We start from the raw sequence: 5,260 nt of genomic DNA on the forward strand, positions 1-5,260 counted from the left end.
CTTCTCTTCCGCCCTCACCCCGGCGACGATCGCTTCCCATTGGCCCTCCCTCTCAGCGCTTTCGCTTACGTAAGCGCACCTCCCCCACCCCACCCACTCAGGAGCGTGACCTCACTTCCGGCTCAGACTCTGGGCTGAGGGCCTTTGCTCCCTAGTTGTTTTCTAATCCCCAGGACAGTCTTAGGGGTAGGGGAAACGGGTACTGGGGGAGGGGGAAGGGTGTGTCACCTCTTGGCAGCTGCGGCCTGATGTCATTGCACTCATTCTCTCTGTAGATTCCTGGGGAGGGATATTAGGGACACCGTTGGACCTGCCTAAGCCACCCACTGAAATTGATCTGAAATTGATCAGTGACTCAACAGCATCTCATTTATCCCAGTATTGATTTGGGGAAATAGGCCTCTATTAGAAGAGGGTCAGGAGGAGCTTTGGAGGTGATGGTTGTCATGTTTCCCCTACATATGTCCATAGGATACCAAGATAAGAAAAGTCCCAGTATTCAAGAGAGTATCTGGTCCCAGGTATCCTGTCCTTAGTGATCACAAACAGGAAGAATGCTGGTCAGTTTCATCTGGTCCTGTAGTTGCTGACACAGGAAGGGGGCATTTTTAGTTCACTCAGAGAGAAAAGATTAATTCAGGTTTTTGGCCCTTATTGGGGCTCATTTGATCTTAAGCGATTATCATGGTAGAACACTTTAAAAATATTCAGAGGGACTAGAGCTGGACAGGAGCTAGGTCTGAGTCTGCATTTTGCCAGGGTAACCATTGAACTCTTAGCCTGTACTAACCAGAATTCATTCACTTTCTTGCTAAACCCACCCCTCCTCCAGACTATTTCACTTTGGGCGGAGCCAAGAGATCTCTCCCAAAGCCCTCCAAATACCTAAAAAAATGACTCTAAACAAATTCTAAAGCAGCAGAATCCACAAAAAGACGGAGTGAAACAAATTTCCAGCCAAAGACAGCCTGAATGTTTGATGGGAAAGGTAGAGGAGCGCAGTTCGCAGCAACCCTGGAGCAGGCCTCAGAGGACTGAATCTCAGGCAGCTGTGGCGGGTTCCAGACTTCTCAACCCCGAACATCAAAGACAACTTAGAAGGTCAGTGGGAAAAGTCTTACCGAAGTGAGAGAGGAGAGAGGAGCTGGGTCTCAGCTGCAAGTCTCCAGTGTGGCCTGGGGCCTCGGCTTTTTTCCTGAGTTTCTGGCCCACAGACGAGGGGGAATCAAGTGGCTGATCAGAGAGGGATTGCAGGGATCTCTTTGCCAGAGCTGAGGCAGGAATCTCTTGCTTTACCAGTGCTTGGATCTGGGTTACAGTTCTGAGGGGCGGTCCTGGGGCAAGGAGGAACGCTGGTGGGGTGGAGCTTGTTGTGGCAGTGGAGAGGAAACACCCTCGCCCCTTATCATACCACCTTAGAAGAACTGAAGATTTATAGGTCCCTAGAAATACCTCTGAAAACAGCTGTCCAAACCCCTGAAGCTTGGGACAGTACACTCTTCACATTGGAAGCAGACTTTTAACTTAACAAAGAGTTTAAAACTCATGTAATTGGCCATGATCATGAGTAACCAGCGCAAAAAGAGTCAGACTATATTATCTTACTTTGGTGACAAAAAAGATCAAAACATACAACCAGAAGAAGACAACAAAGCCAAAGCTCCTACATCCAAAGCCTCCAAGAAAAGTATAAATCAGACTATTTTACTTTAAGGCACCACTCTCAAGACATCCAGGTTCTCCACCTCAAAGTCATCCTTTGCCCTTTTTAATCAGAAGTCCTGAGTTTAAATCATTTAATTATAAATCCAAGTTTTTCCTGTTCCTACCCATGTGACTTCGGGTAAATCACTTAACCTTTAGGGGATTACAGGATGACCTTTAAGGTTCCCACTGGTTCTGAAACCACGAAACTTCTTCTTGCCTCAGTAACTAATCAGTTGCCAAGAATCTAGTTTGGTTCTCTCCTCACTCCACCTCCATATTATATCTTGAACAGGTCCTTGGACATCCTCAATTCAAGCCCTCCACTCAACTCTCACCTGGAATATTGCAATATCCTCCTAATTGGACAACCTATGTGCAAACCCTTCTCTTCAGTCCATCTAACACATAGCTGCCAAATCAGTATTTCTTTCTCTTTCTTTCTTTCTTTCTTTCTTTCTTTCTTTCTTTCTTTCTTTCTTTCTTTCTTTCTTTATTTATTTCTTTCTTTCTTTCTTTCTTTCTTCCTTCCTTCCTTCTTTTCTTCCTTCCTTCCTTTCTTTCTTTCTTTCTGAGGTAATTGGGGTTAAGTAACTTGCCCAGGGTCACACAGCTACTAAATTTCAAGTGTCTGAGGCCGCATTTGAACTCAGGACCTCCTGGACCAGTGCTCTATCCACTGCTCCACCTAGCTGCCCTCAAATCAATATTTCTAAAGCACTAGTCATTCCATTCTAAAAATCTGAAGTGGCTTACATTTGCTTCAGATAAAATACAAACTCCTTTCTCTGACATTTGAAAATCTCCACAATCTGGCCTCCAATCTTATTTCATATTTTTCCCCTTCCCACTTTAAAACCCTAATCTAATTGACTTCTAATCCAATCTAACTGATTAATTCTGGTCAAACTGGCCTACTTGCTGCTCCCCAAACTTGTGACTCTATTGTACCTTCTATGCCTTTGCAAAAGCTGACCCCTATGCTTGCCCTGTACAGTACTTCCTTTCTCTTCTCTTTCTGAACCCTTAGCTTTCTATAATGCTCAGCTCAGCTGCCACCTCTTATACAAAGCATTTCCTGAAATTCTCAGTTAGTTTTAAGTAACCTCTTACTCCTCAAACTATCTCGTATGTACTAAGTATATATCATATTCTATCAGGAGAATGTTGTTATTGAGGGTAGGCACTGTTTCAGAGATTTTCTGATCTTTTGTATTCTAGCCCTTTGCATAATAGCTTGCACATATCATATGCTTAATAAATATTTGAACCCATTGAATTGAAATGGGTTGAATCATGAAGTTACCAGACCAGATTCTGATGGTTTATAGAAGTCCTTTCATATTGGACTGTCACTCTTTTCATTAATTGTTGAAACACAGAATAGAACCAGGGACCTTTGTCCCTTTGTCACCTTTGTGGAGAATAATAATAGTCAAATACTGTCCCTGATGACTACAGGACTTTTCTACTCTTGGCTCCCCTGCTTCAGAATTTATTTCAAAACTTCCACGCTAAAATGTTGTAGAATATCAGCCAAAGCAGGATGGGGGTAGGGGTGAGTGGGAGAACAAGCCTGATGAATCACGTTCATGGATTTGTGGGGAGTGGGAGTGGGATTCCCCTAGGTATCCCCAAGCAGATTGGGTGTGAGAAAATTAGGAGTGAAAGATATAGGAAAGTTTGGGAAATGTGGGTGGAACTAGAAATGAGATGAATCTCGGAAAGCCTAAGGAGAAGTAAAAGAAAAAAGATGATCAACCAGGTGAGGCTAGTGAATTTAGGATGGAATTCATGTAAAGGAGAAAAAAAAAAGAGAGAGAGAAACAGAAAGAAGGAAGAGCCTAGGCAGAGTAAAGCATAAAATGTGTAGAGGAATACTTCAGAGAGCAAATTGGAAAGGGCAGGAAATTGGAAATCAGAATTAGGATAGTTCTGGACTGTTTACTTCAGACTCGAAAAATTATACTTTTCAAATATTGTCTTGTCAGCTAAGATAGCATCTACCCATAATCGCTGTCTATGAAAAGGAAAAAAATGAGTGTGTTAGAAGATGCTCTCATTCAAAGAGTCAACGATGGAGTAAAGGGCCATTTTAATGTGAAATTGAGCAGATAGCAGCCATTGCAAGGAATAATCTTCAGCTTGTAGTCCCTATTGTGAATTTTGATGAACTCTCTCATGGACATCATTGACAAACTATTTTTTTTTTTTTAAACAAAGGGTAGGTCAAGAATCTGCTGCCTAAACAAATCAAGTCAGTGTACCTTCTGGTCATTTCAGCTATGGTGTGAAATTTGAAAAGTCTCATTATCTCATCAGGGTTAAGAGTTTTGGACTTTTTCCATTCATTTATTTAATAAATATTTAATGCCTAATCTTAATTATAAAAAAATCTCAAATTCCCCTCCAAATAGAAAGCTACCTCAGAATTGATCTAGGAGCAGGGAAGCAGCTGACCAGCCCAGAAGGAAAGGTCAGTCTCACTGGAGTGGGAGGGGGAGAGAGGTCCAAGAGCAGCAGCAGCAGCAAAAGCAGCAGCCAGAATCACAGCAGGGGGCCTGCAGCAAGGCAATCCACCAGCAGCCCCCCTCCTGCAAACCACCAGCCTCTATGCAAGTGAGCAGTCTGTACGGAGCAGTGAGGCCCCATCCCCTGCGCAAGCCACCAACAAGGCTTTGACCCCATTGTTAAACATCAGTGAAGCTGGCCTTGGGGCTGGCCAACAGTGAGACCCTGCTGCTGGGACCTACCAGCAGAGAAACCCTGCTTCCATAGCAACCCAGCAGCAGAGTCCCAAACTTGGAGCAGGCCAGCAGCTAAACCCCACACCCAAGGCCGACACAGAGGTCTCACTACCCAGTAAAAACCAGAAGGGAAACCTGCCTTTCAGGAAAAGCAAATCAGCTAAACCCTGAGCCCAGTGAAAGCCAGCAGTAAGACCCAGAGGCCCAGCACAAAAATCTTGGGACAGTGTAGGACCGAGCCCAACTTTCACATAAAAACACTAAATCACCAGAAAAGGCAGAAAAAATGTGCAAAAAACAAAAACAAAATGAAACAAAAAAAGAACTTGACTATAGAAAGTTACTGTGGTGATAGGGAAGATCAAGGCATAAACTTAGAAAAGGACAGTAGTGTCAAAATGGCTATATGTGAAGCCTCAAAGAAAAATGTAATTTGGTCTCAAGCAAATAAGAGAAGTAGAAGAAAAATTGGGAAGAGACATGAGAATAATGCAAGAGAACCATGAAAAAAAGAGTCAATGGCATGGGAAAAGATATACAAAAATTTACCGAGGAAAATAACTCCCTAAAAAATAGTACTGGCCAAATGGAAAAGGAAGTACAAAAACTCATTGAAGAAAGTAATTCCTTAAAAATTAAAATTGAACAAGTGGAAACTAATGACTGTATAAGACATCAAGATATGATAAGACAAAAGCAGAGATGTTTAAAAAAATAGAAGAAAGAAAATGTGAAATTTCTCTTTGGAAAAGCAACTGACCTAGAAAATAGATCCAGGAGATATGATATAAGAATTGTTGGACTTTCAG

This window comes from Vombatus ursinus, unplaced genomic scaffold (genome assembly GCF_900497805.2).
Source record: "Vombatus ursinus unplaced genomic scaffold, bare-nosed wombat genome assembly UNPS02015255.1, whole genome shotgun sequence".
Lineage (NCBI taxonomy): Eukaryota > Metazoa > Chordata > Mammalia > Diprotodontia > Vombatidae > Vombatus > Vombatus ursinus.